Below are 13,733 nucleotides of genomic sequence, written 5' to 3'. Positions count from 1 at the left end.
CTTTGAACAAGTGGGAAATGTTTGGCAATTTCCACAGCCTGATTTATTTAACTTCTTGAAGATAGCTACAATTGCCGCATTCCTGAATGGGGTGGTGGAGGCTGTCGTTTTCCTCCCAAATGCATAGGATGAGTGCATGAAGTACTGCTGTCCACAAAAGTCCACCATCTTTGAACACCCCAGCTGGAATACCATCGGGGCTGCAGATGGTGTTGTTTTTCATCCATTTAATTGCTTGTTTCAGCTCTCCCATCGATGGTGGTTCACCCATGGATTCTACCACAGAGTACTGGGGGATAACCGGTTACTGGGAGATAGCCTGCTGTGTATCAGCTGCTTCTGTGGATTCACAGTTGAGAAGTTGCTGGAAATGTTCTTTCCAATGTTGAAAGGTGGCATTGTTATTCTTAAGTAGCGAGACATCTTTTGAGCAAAAGGGGTCTTGTCCATTTGACCATGGTCTATGATGGTTCCGCTGGCTTCAAAAGGGCTTTGCTTGTCGTGATAATCAACATATTGTATCTCCGGAGCTTTCTCCTTTCACTACTGGATTTTCCTTTCGGTCTGAGCCTTGATCTGTTGGAATGCTGTCTTCTTTACTTGCAACCTTGGGTTATTCTGACATTTTTTGTTCAAGGAGGTTACGTATTTCCGTATAATTCTCATCAAACCAATCCTGGTGATGACGATGCTCGAACCCAATGGTCTGGGCCGAGGAGTTTAGCACTGTTCTGAAATTGAGTTGGATTTGTGAAGATTTTTCAGGTTGGTCATGAGCTGCACTTGGAACTCCTCTCCTCAGTTGTGCGGATTTAGGGCTGAGACATTGATCTTCTTCCCCATGGACGTTTGGATTTTGCCATGTTTTGGTGCTGGGTGGATGTTCATTGCCAATTGAACAAGCTAATGATCTGTCCAGCAGGCATTAGTGCCTCACATTGATCAACTGATGCGGACATCGCTGAGATCATCGATGTTAGGGCATGCCAACGCTTTGATCTAGGATGCGTCCATGACGTTCTGGTCACACTGAGCACACTTAATAACATGATACCAAAATTCAACCTCAGAGTAGGGGATGGAGTCAGTGTCCAGGGATGGAGTTTATGGCAGCAGAGCCAACATGAGGAAAAGAGGATATTTAATAACTTGTCATGATCCAAGATGCACTGACTGAAAGGTTTGTGGAAGATTTAATGGTAACATTCAAAAGGGAATTGGTTAAAATGTGAAGGGGAAAATGTTCCAGGGCTATGGGGAATGAGCAGAATAGTGGGAATAATTGGATAACTTGCTCCAAGAGCAGCCATAGGCACAATGGTTCAAAGGCCTTCCTTCTATGCTGTATCGTTCTATAAATCTAAAAGGTGAGCGTACAGTTTAGTAGATTAGCTGAGTTATTAGCCTCATCAGAGAACAGCTAGGCTGATTAATGTGTTATTCAGGATACAAAGGACTTGGCATTAAAGCAGTCTGATCAGTGGTAAAATCGAAACAAGGGCATTTTAGATGCTGAACGATGAAAGCTAGAATAGCCCCAATTGAATTTGACAATAAGCTGCAGAGTTCCAAAAACATACCAAAATTAGGAGAGTGATGAAGACAACAGGGGCTGGATTCTTCATTCTGGAGACTAAGTCCCCACGCCGGCATGAAAACGATGACGTTTCACGATGGAAAATCATGGAACGATTCCCTGTTCCGGGGGGCTAGCAGCCAGGCAGCGTAGAGCTCCCAGCCTGCAGCGGCCGCGCAGTGCTTCATGGTGGATGCCGCTCGCAGACCCGGCCCGCGAAATAGTCCCTCCCTTCGTCTGGCTCGCGCACCCCGGCCCCGAATATGTCCACCCCTCTCCGCGGATCGGCTCTCCCCCGACTGTGGCGGGGCTGGACTGAGTCCGCAGCCCCCACGCTGAGTTCCTGACGGATGAGATCACGCGTGTCCCACACCGTCGGGAACTTGGCCGGTCGGGGGCAGTGCATCGGGGGACCGGCCTCAGGCAATGGCCTGAGACCGTGGACACGTGGCGCGGCGTACTCCTAGAGTACGCCGCTTTGGAGGGCAGAAGTGGCGCCGCCCCCGATTCTGTCGGGAATTTGAATTCTCCGGCCCGTCGCCAAAAGCGATTTTGCTGTCGGCGACCGGAAAATCCAGCCCCAGATGTTTTAATGAGATGTAGAATTGTGTACTGATAAAGTAAAGCAGAATGCATATATTGCACATAAATCACCATTTATTTACATTGCTCTTTCCAAAAGGTTTGTGATAATTTTTCACACAGGAGGCTTGATAATAAAATGAAGGCACCCTTGTTGAGGGTAATGGGATGGTAGCAGCATGAATAGCAAATGAGTTAACTTTAGTTCCAGTCAACAGATGTATTTTGAATTAGCCAGATGTGTGTCTTCAGTGGGTCACAGTTGGGACCTTCATCATCTCTCTCACTCTGTTTCTCTTTAAAAATGAATTGGGTTTGGCTTTAGGGAGCACAATATCAACACGTTAAGATAATGTAATACTGGGGAGTATGATTAATTGTGAAGAGCACATTAAGCAACTTCAGAAAGACAGATAGGTCAGTTGTTTGGATAGATAGATACCAAGGAACATTGAATATAAAGAAAAATGAGATGCAATGGTTTTGGAAGGAAGAATAAGGAGAATACGTGTGCAAAATGGTAAAAAATAATCAAAAATAAGTAGAGGAGGAAAGATTATCAGGGGTTCAGATCACTTATCTTGAAAAGTGGGAGGCCAAGTTGATAGTTATGTAAAAAAGCCAATGAAATGCTGAAATGTTATAAATCCTAGAAATATAGTTGTGAGAGTTTTTAATTATCAGGTACCAGGGGCAAAATTCTCCGGAAACGGTGCAATATCCGCCGACTGGCGCCCAAAACGGCGCAAATCAGTCGGGCATCACGCCGCCCCAAAGGTGCAGAATGCTCTGCATCTTTGGTGGCCAAGCCCCAACCTTCAGGGGCTAGGTCGGCGCCGGACGAATTTCCGCCCCGCCAGCTGGCGGAAAAGGCCTTTGATGCCCCGCCAGCTGGCGTGGAAATGACATCACCGGGCGGCGCATGCGCGGGAGCGTTAGCGGCCGCTGACAGCATTCCCGCGCATGCGCATTGGAGGGAGTCTCTTCCGCCTCTGCCATGGTGGAGACCGTGGCGGAGGCGGAAGGGAAAGAGTGCCCCCCACGGCACAGGCCCGCCCGTGGATCGGTGGGCCCCGATCGCGGGCCAGGCCACCGTGGGGGCACCCCCCGGAGCCAGATCACCCCGCGCTCCCCCCCAGGACCCCGGAGCCCGCCCGCGCCGCCTTGTCCCGCCGGTAAGGTAGGTGGTTTAATCTACGCCGGCGGGACAGGCATTTTAGTGGTGGGATTTCGGCCCATCTGGGCCAGAGAATCGCGGAGGGGGGCCCGCCAACCGGCGCGGCGCGATTCCCGCCCCCGCCGAATATCCGGTGCCGGAGACTTCGGCAACCGGCGGGGGCGGGATTCACGCCAGCCCCCGACAATTCTCCGACCCGGCGGGGGGTCGGAGAATCTCGCCCCAGTTGAGGAATTGGGGGCGGTATTCTCCCCCCCCTCCGCCGGTTGAGAGAATCGCCGGGTCGCTGCGTGAACGCGCCACGCCGCCCCGAACCCCGCACGCAATTCACCCACCCCCCGAAACCAGCGCCGCGCGAATCGCGCCTGGCCGATCGGAGAATCGCCGCAAACAGTGAGTGCCGATTCTCCGGCCCAGATGGGCCAAGCGTCTGCGCGTAAACGGCCTAGTCCCGCCGGCGCCGTCCACACCTGGTTGCTGGAGGCAGGTACTCGTCGCAAAGGCTTGGAGGGCGGCCTGTGGGGACGGGTGGGGGGGGGGCTGGCGGCTCCGTTCCCGGGGGGTCATCCGGAGCGGCCTGGTACGCGATCGGGACCAACCAATCGGCAGGTCGGCCTCTCTGTCGGCGGGCCTCCTTTCTTCCGCCGGCAAGCCTGGATCCATCCGCCATGTTTCTGCAGGGCGGCCTGGTTGAGGACGGGCACCGCGCATGCGCTAGTTGGCGCCGGCCCAATTGTGCATGCGTGGGGCCCAAGGCGCCGTGCCTTTTAAGCGGCGCCGGGTCTTTGACGCCGCGCCGAGGCCCCGCCCCCGTAAATCGCACAACGCCCCTGCTAGCCCCACGGAGGGGGGAGAATAGGGGTCTGGGAATGGGCGCCCACACCGGAGTAAATCACTCCGGTTTTTACTCCGGCGTCGGCACTTAGACTCCCGTTGGGAGAATCCCGCCCTGGGTTTCTTTTCATTTTTAGGGGCTGGTTTAGCACAGTGGGCTCAACAGCTGGCTTGCAATGCAGTACAAGGCAGCAATGGGGGTTCAATTCCCGTATCAGCCTCCCCGAACAGGCACCGGAATGTGGCGACTAGGGGCTTTTCACAATAACTTCATTGAAGCCTACTTGTGACAATAAATGATTATTATTATTATTATCATCAGGAAGGTTAAGAGATCTGATGGATCTGCAAGTATTTTGATAAGATAAATCAGGAAAAGGTAATTCCATGGGTTGGTGCACATTTAAGATTATCACCCAAGGAATCGGGTGAGAGAGGTTAGAATTGTTTTACATCCCTGGATTTTACGGTTCCCCTGCCAGGCATGCTTTTGGTGGCTGGGTGGAGAGGGGTCATGGGGGTGGGGTCAAGTAGGTACGTAGGGTGCGAGCATACCACCTTCCCTCCCACCCCTGACCCATTCCGCAATATAGGGCAGGGGTTGGGTAAGGCCTGTAAGCATATTGAGCCCCTTAAATGACACATTATTGGCGACTTAAGGGCCTCAGTCTGCCTCCATTGCAATAGGGCTGCACGGTAGCACAGTGGTTAGCACTGTGGCTTCACAGCGCCAGAGTCCCAGCTTCGAATTCCGACTTGGGTCATTGTCTGTGCGGAGTCTGCATGGGTTTCCTCCGGGTGTTCCGGTTTCCTCCCACAAGTCCCAAAAGACATGCTATTGGGTAATTTGGACATTCTGAATTCTCCCTCTGTGTACCCTAACAGGCGCCGGAATGTGGTAACTAGGGGCTTTTCACAATAGCTTCATTACAAGCCTGTTTATGACAATAAAGATTATTATTATTTTATGCTGGCAGGCGGAAAATGCACCAGAGTAAGCAGGCCGCTTTTTCATAAAACTTGATGAAAGGGTGGGAAGCAAGATGTTTACTTCCTGTGGGGAGTTAGTGACCTGTGTGCATCAGGGGCATCTCTCCCCCAGCCCCCTCACCACCCTGACCCCTCCAAGACTGTACTTCTTCCCCGAGCCCTTCAGAACTTGCCGCAGCAGCCCGTTGCTGCCCTCCAGTGGCTCCCTGCTCCGTGCCCGTCCAAAATCCCAGACCTACTTCTCTCCGGAGGCCATGTTCTCCTTGTTCCGCGGCCTGCATGTAGTCCCAGTTGCGCCCACTATTCAATTCAGGTACTGCAGCTTTCAAAGTTGGGGTCTCTCTTGACTAAGGGGCAGAATTCTAACCCTCAGTTTAGGCTGTCCTCAATGTGTCACTGCTGCTGGGAAACCTTCTGTTACCATTGTTCTGTTTGCAGCTGACTTTACATCGAGGGAGGGTGGGGGAGGGAAGGTGGGCAGGGGGTGGTGTCAAGCATTCCTCCCCATTCCCTGTAAGATTCAGCCCATAGTATTCCCTACCAGAAACAATGGAAAGCAGGGGCGAAATTCTCCGGTAACGGCGCGATGTCCGCCGACTGGCGCACAAAATGGCGCAAATCAGACGGGCATCGCATTTGGGGCTCCGCATCTTTGGGAGCCGAGCCCCAACCTTGAGGGGCTAGGTCGGCGCCGGACGAATTTCCGCCCCGCCAGCTGGCGGAAAAGGCCTTTGGTGCCCTGCCAGCTGGCACGGAAATGACATCTCCGGGCGGCGCATGCGCGAGAGCGTCAGCGGCCGCTGACAGCTTCCCACGCATGCGCAGTGGAGGGAGTCTCTTCTGCCTCCGCCATGGTGGAGACCGTGGCGGAGGCGGAAGGGAAAGAGTACCCCTACGGCACAGGCCCACCCCAGGACCCCGGAGCCCGCCCGTGCCGCCTTGTCCCGCCGGTAAGGCAGGTGGTTTAATTTACGCCGGCGGGACAGGCATTTTAGCGGCGGGACTTCGGCCCATCGGGGCAGGAGAATCGCACGGGGGGGGGCCCACTGACCGGCGCGATTCCCGCCCCCGCCGAATATCCGGTGCCGGAGACTTCGGCAACCGGCGGGGGCGGGATTCACGCCAGCCCCCGGCGATTCTCCGACCCGGCGGGGGGTCGGCGAATTTCGCCCCAGATTCTGTTGTAACTTTTAAAAGGGAAATGTATCAATATTTGAATAACAAATGAAAAAGCAATGGGGAATTGACTTGTTTATGGGGGTAAATGGATAGCTCCTTGCAAATGATACAGGTACAATGGGTTCTATGATGCCTTTTGGTGTTTTCAAATTCTACGATTCTTAGAAGATTCTAGCCCATGAAAAACGGAAAAAGCGAATGATTCAAAGGTGCTAATCTTAGAACAGGACATTGGAATAAAATTAAATACATATGTACTTTTGATTAGAAATTGGAGCGGAACATTTGAGAGAGAAATATTTTAGGAATAAGTGTCAGAAAAAGAAAATATTTAGCTTCAGCGAAAAGGAAAAAGTAAGGGCGTGATGATTGGTTGTAGAAATTACCAGGACTGATTCAAGCAGATGCTAAAAGTGCCACAGAATTATTCAATAATATGGCAAAAGGAGGAAGACAAAAGAGGCATTTACAACATTGAGACATCTCAGAAATGATGGTGCAATTTTAACCTTTGTTTAAGTTGTGCTGCATATTGCTCTTGATTACAGAACCAAACATAAAAAGCACTTTTGCAGAAGAGGCGACCGTTAGATCACAAATAATATGTATTGTGCCTTACCCATAACCTTAGAATTGTCCCAGATGTAGCTCAATTTATTTTCTTTCATTCATTTGTAGAATTTGTGCATTGATGGCACGGTCAGAATTTATTGCATATACCTAATAGCCCCAGAGAAGGATTACATTTCTTGAATCAATGTAATCCATGTGGTGTAGGTACACAACAGTGCTAGTAGGAAGTGAGTTCCAGGATCTTGGCCCAGCGACAGTGAAGGAACAGCAATGTGTGTGACTTGGAAGGGAACTTGAAGATGGTGGTGTTACCATGCATCTGGGGAGGGATTCTCCGCCCCCCCGCCGGGTATGAGAATTGCTGGGGGGGCGGCGTGAATCCCGCCCCCGCCGGCTGCCGAATTCTCTGGTGTTGGGAATTTGGTGGGGATGGGAATCGCGGCGCGCCGGTTGGCGCCCGCTGGCAGCGGCCCCCCCGGCGATTCTCCGGCCCGCGATGGGCCAAGTGGCCGCCCGTATTTTGCCGGTCCCGCCGGCGTAAATTAGAGTAGGTCCTTGCCGGCGGGACCTGGCGGCGCGGGCGGCCTCCGGGGTCCTCGGGGGGGGGGGGCGCAGGGGGGAGGTGCCCCACGGTGGCCTGGCACGCGATTGTGGCCCACCGATCCGCAGGCGGGCCTGTGCCGTGGGGGCACTCTATTCCTCCGCGTCGGCTGCTGTGGTCCTCCGCCATGGCTGACATGAAAATGAACACCCCCCAGTGCATGCGCTGGGATGACACCAGAACATGCTGGCACTCCTGCGCATGCACCAACTTGCGCCAGCCGGCGGAGGCCCTTCGGCACCAGTTGGCGTGGCGCCAATACCCTTCCCCGCCGGCCGGCACGGCGCAAACCACTCCGGCGCCAGCCTAGCCCCTGTAGGTGCGGAGGATTCCGCACCTTTGGGGCGGCCCGACGCCAGAGTGGTTCACATCACTCCTTCCTGCTGGAGTTGCCCGCCCCACCGGTTTGCGGAGAATCCTGCCCCTGGCCTCTCAATTAGACATCCACTGAGTCATGACCAAACTTTCTGCCTGTTAATGGGGCAGCGTCCTGAAGTGGCAACATGGAGCTCAAACTACCAATGATCACCAGGCTGCATTTCAAAACTGCACTTCCAATGAAAAAAAGAAAGAAGGCCATATGAAAATAACAAATCCAGAACAAAGTCAGTAAAAGCTACCAACAAAATAGTGAGCCAACCAATTAATTTGGTCAGGTTTTGAAATTCTTAGTTCTTTGAGCTAATAAAACTTATAATAAAACTGGAAATAAGGGCCAGAATTCTCCAGCCTTTGGGATTCTCTGTTCCCGCCAGCAGCACACCCCGCTTTTCCCAGCGGCGTGGGGTGGCTTCAACATGGGAAACCCCATTAACGAGCGATGGGAGTAGAGAATCCCGCCACCAGTGAAGTGGTCCCTTTCAAGTCACACGGCGCGTCACCGAGAAACATGTGGCTGAGGAACCGGAGAATCCAACCCCATAATAGACATTAAAAACACAAATATTGCAAAATGAAAATTAAGCTTATCTATATATTCACATATGTCTGGAATAGCCCTAATGTTTTCAGTGGTCTGTCCCTACCTGAGAAACTTGAGATTTTCCAGTCTGTTAACTCAAAACAAACCATTATTCGCCAAAGTGGCTATGCATAAGCAATCCGAATGGATTAGCCTTTCTCTCCGGCAAGCCTGTATATCAATGAAAAATGACTGAGGATAATACCTCCCAAGGAAACATTGTTTAACTGCCGTGAGGATTGGTCTATCAAACCAAGCCACAGCATGAACTTTTCAAAATTTTCTGAGAACAAATGCCAAATGATGTTCAAGGTCTTGTCTCTGGTAAATACAACACTTGAAATGTTGCATTGTTTAATCTGTGTATTTTGCAATGTATTCTAAATATTTAACAACTAATCATTTTGATTTGTAATTATCCAAGATAAAATTCAAGAGAAATTAAAATTCTAAAAGACGTGCACCATTATTTGAGTTTGAAAAGACATTCTAAATGTAATTTCTTCTATTTAACAGAATAATTTAGGAACAATAAGTGATATTAAATGATCTGAGCTTGTTTATTTGGAAAATAGGTATCTTTGAGGTGAGCTTAATGAAGAGTTTTAACAAAATGGATCCAAATTATTTGGCACGTTGAGGGATTGAAACACCTGGAGACAAAATTAGAAATGAGAAATTAGCAAGTAATAGTCAAATCAAACAGAATCTTTTCACTAAACAGATAAAAAACTCTGAAAAATATTTACCAGGAAATTACATTGAAGAAGAATATACAAATGAGCTAAACATTTGAATATATTCTGGAGAATGATGGAGCTGAGGGATGGGTGGGCTTGATCACTGGAAACTTGACCTGCTTGCTGGGTCACATGGCATTTTTGCCTATTCTGAAATGGCTTTGGACCAGAAGTTCATGGCGAAAACCTCTAGGGGCACTGTTCGTGTGGAAGAGAACATCCGCATGCATGAGCCTCTGAGTCCTTCCTCAATTCCGGTGCCAGGGGTATACTTGTATTGTGGGTGGGCAACTGCATCTTTGTGGAGAAGGGCGTAAGGTAGCAAGCTGGGAATGGTAGTGGGGGAGATAACTGATGCCAGGAAGCAACTTCCCTGCACAAAACGTGATCTGCAGTGAACTAGCCGCAAATAATTAATCAAATGAATTTAGCTTGGAAAGTAACCTGACAGTAGCTAAATGTGATTAGAGTGATTTGTTGAGTTAATTCGCTCGAGTGACACTGCAGTGAAACAAGAATATCTGTGACTTTACAAGATGGACAAGATTTACAGGTGTTTGCTTAGTTGAATAGAAAATTAGATCCCCAGGTTGAATCTATCTAGTTAAAGTTTGTGTTGGCTATACAGTAATGTTTATTTTCAGTTTTGTTTGTAAGACTTTTTCAATGTTCACTGATACAGACATACATAAACACTACTAATAGCTCAAGTTGAAAATGAACCCTTCCCATTCAGTGGACAGCGAAGTAGCATTACAATGAGCTGCTGAAACTGCATTCAACAGTTCACACACAACATTGTCAAACATTTGTGTTACCACTGTAATATATCAAACGCCTATAGTACTTGGATACGGAGAACACTAATTCGAAAGGAAATATTGTTCCATAAGTCCTAGTGAAACATAAACCAAACTTTCAATTCATCTTTGTTTTGTTGAACTCTCCTGAGAAAACAAACAAACATGTGATCTGGAAGCATAAATCATCTGCAACAAATTTACATGGTAGACATGTGACATTATTTAAATTTATCCAGTGAGTTATGCAAATTAATATGAATCGTCTAGCTTTATGGATTTCTGTGCAGTAATTCTAGCATGAGAAGAATACAAAATGTCCTTTACAGAAAGAAAGCACAGCACGATGTCAGCATTGAAATTTAACTATTCTCTATTCACCTTTAACTAATCCAAATCAAATAGGTAATCATAAAGTCACAGATCGATGTCAAATCTACAACCAGGTGAGATTTTGTGACTATGAAACCCTTTCAAATTGATTCTCGGATTGCCAACTCATTGACGCCCTGAGAAGATGATGGTGTCCCTTTTCCTGAACCTCTGCTGTTCATGTGGTAGAGTTCCAGAATTTTGATCCAGTGGTAATAAAGGGACAGTGATATATTTCCTGGCTAGGATGATTTGAGACATGTGGGTGATAGGGGGATCTATGAATTGAAGGTGTTTCCTTGTACCTACTGCTCTTGTCCTAACGGACAATGGAAGTTGCAGCTTTAGAAAGTGCTGCCAAAGTACATCAGTGGTGAAGGAGCTGTTTTAGCAGTTACGGATAGTTCACAAATGAAAATTGGAGGCGTTTTGGGATGGATGGCACATAGAGCAAGGGCAACAGTCAGACTGAATGACGTCACATTGGACTTACAGTCAGGGGCAGTGAAGAGAAGGAGAAGGAAAGGTTAAATCATTGTATACATGAAGAAAACAGCTTAATGATCTGATACATTTTTATCCTGCAGTTAAAGAATGCATCCCATCCCGTTCACTCAGTCTTGCTGAGCATTCTCCATCACAGCACTCCTCACACTCCTCAACTTTCAGCAACACTTAGTCTTCACTGTCTGTGCACTTTATCACCACCTCACTTACCCGTCCTCGGTTGTCATTCATCCCAATCCTTATCCAGGCTGCTGAGGGAATAACGGTGGAAATTGTAGAGGTGCTGGTCACAATCTTCTAAATTGCCGTAGATAAAGAGGTGGTGTCAATGGATTGCAAATATTGCATTCTTGTTCATAAAAGTGAAGGATAAACCTAATGATTACAGGCCAGAGGAGGGAAGAATTTAGTAACGATAATTGATCGCTTCTCGGCCTTTTGGCTAAGATCAAGTGTAGTAGTCTTTTGGCTCAGATCTGGTATGTCTCTCTTGTGGGGACCATGAATTGGATTCAATTTGAATTTGAATTGGTTTTTGGAGCAGGCGAGGAGCTGGATTAGGGGTTTGCCCCTGTCCACACTCTGAGCCCTGACTTTGTAACTCTGATAAAGATTTTTTAAAGTAATGATAATCCAGGAGACATTTAACAACAGATTGGCAAGGGTTAATAAAGGAAAACCAATGTGGATTTGTTCAGGGCAGGTCACGTTAGCGAACGTGATTGATTTTTTTAATGAGATAGCAATGAGGGTGGATGAGGGCAGTTGATATTGTGTATATGAAGTTTCAAAGGTGTCTCATCAAGTTCCATCTATTAGATTTGCTCACAAAATTGAAGCCCATGGGTTCAAAGAAGCAGTAACAGGATGGATAAAAATTGATCAAGGAATAAAAAACAGAGAGTTATGGTAGACGTTTGTGTCTTTGGATTGGAAGAGTTGCTTTGTGGCATTCCTTTTAATATATATTGGAGTCATACATGGCACAAAATAAGATGGTTGGGGCTGATGGAACTCAACATTCCAGTCCAGCATATTGCAGCAGGATTTCCACAATATAATGATCTAGGCGCAACAAGCTTTAACTATTTCATCAATGACCTTCCTTCCATCATCGAGCTGTTAGGAAAATAAAGGTAATTTTAAGGGATTTGTATTGGTAAATATTAGTTTTAAGTGGGTTTAATTTAATATTTTTGTGACTAGAAGGGTAAAACCTTTAGTTCGATTCATGTTGGAAAAAAATGTTTGTATGTGTGCGGGTTGGTTAAGTTCTAACTATGTTTCTATCGTGCTTAGAGAGGGCTTTGACATGAAGAATGAATAAAAGGCATAAGCATGTGGATGTTGTTTAGCAACTGTAAATTCGAGAAGTTTATAAGTTTTAGGTTAGCTAATTTGATTGCAGTTGGAGACAGGGGAGGCAATGGTGTAGTAGCATTGTCACTGGATTAGTAATCTAAACACAGGGTTTGAATCCCACCATGGCAGGTAATAAATTTGAATTCAATAAAAATCTGGAACAAAGAGTCTGATGATGAAACCATTGTCATTGTTGTAAAAACCAATTTGGTTCACTAATGTCCTTTCGGGAAGGAAATCTGTCATCCCGGCCTATATGTGACTCCAGATCCAAGCAATGTGGCTGATTCTTAAATGCCCTCGGGTTGGGCAATAAATGCCCACATCCCATGCACAAATTTTAAAAAGGACACTGGGGAGTGAATGGTTCTCAAATGTGCCAGGAGAAACTGGACAGGTCAAGGGAATTGGGACAGAAAGAATGTTTGAGATGACTGGAATTAAGAGATCAGGGCCCAAGGTATTGTTCAGAAGAATTCAAGGAAAAGTAAACAAAGGATTCTGAGTTAAAGAGACAATTGCAGTAACTAGATTTAAAATGGGACAGCAGACTTCAAAGATAGATTAAATATTTGATGTCATTTAAATACAGTCTGGGAATCAACAGTTAAAACAATTGTGAGCAGTATGCAAAGTAGTCAGGACAAAAAAAAAATCCGAACACGGTTGGTATAAAATCCTGGACTGGATTCATTTTTATAAGTGGCATCAAAGCTTTGTTTCAAGATGTCCTTTAGAAAACCTGGTCTGGAATTTGGAATGCAAACTGGTAAGGCAAAGAATACTTATGAGAGAAGATTTTGAAGTGTGTTTTTGGGAGTGATGTTTGGAAACTCTCATGTGTCAATCATCTGAAGGGGGGTTCTGGGAAAACATCCACAAACCTTCACTTGGGGTTCAGAGTGGAGAGTGTATTTGCCTAGTCATCTTGTGTGCTTAAAAGAGACTTTGTGTTAATAAGACCAGTGTAGATAAAGATGTACTTTGTAATCGATGTTAATCCTAAACCCGGTGTGTAATTGTTAAGATCAGGCTTACTAAAAAAAATTCTTGTTGTTAAAATTAATTAGAGGTCCTGTGACTCTGTTCCTCCATGTTTTATGGAAAAAATATAAGTTATTGGGCAGGATTCGCCGTAGCCCAATGCCAAAATCATGATCTCCGATCGGGTGGAGAGTGGATTACCACGCCGGTCCGCCAAGCTCCATCCCCTCCAAAATGGCATCATCATGACGTGCGTCGCGCGCCGTTTCAGCCCCGTTGGCACATCATCGGCCGGCCCACCTACTTTGCTCCAACCCGATGGGCCAATTTCCCGACTGCGCGGGACACGTGTGGTACCGACTATCCTGGAACCTGGTGTGCCAGCTGCGGACAGTGTTGAGCGCCACCACACTCGGCCGGCTTTCACGCCGCTGGCCGGGGGCTTCTGCTAAACTGGTAGGGGTGGCCAGCGGGTGCGCTGCGGGGTCGTGGTTG

At 47.7% G+C, this 13,733-nt stretch overlaps 1 protein-coding gene and 1 pseudogene across 2 annotated transcripts in view; both read left to right on the top strand.

The window, feature by feature from the left end:
• dlgap1a (discs, large (Drosophila) homolog-associated protein 1a) overlaps positions 1-13,733 on the top strand; it is a 1,321,170-nt gene that overhangs the window by 392,245 nt on the left and 915,192 nt on the right. The gene's annotated exons all lie outside the window — the stretch shown is intronic.
• Positions 11,315-11,523, top strand: LOC140386098 (U2 spliceosomal RNA; annotated as a pseudogene).

This window comes from Scyliorhinus torazame, chromosome 11, assembly GCF_047496885.1.
Source record: "Scyliorhinus torazame isolate Kashiwa2021f chromosome 11, sScyTor2.1, whole genome shotgun sequence".
Taxonomy (NCBI): domain Eukaryota; kingdom Metazoa; phylum Chordata; class Chondrichthyes; order Carcharhiniformes; family Scyliorhinidae; genus Scyliorhinus; species Scyliorhinus torazame.
This window is presented reverse-complemented; position numbering and strand designations above follow the sequence as displayed.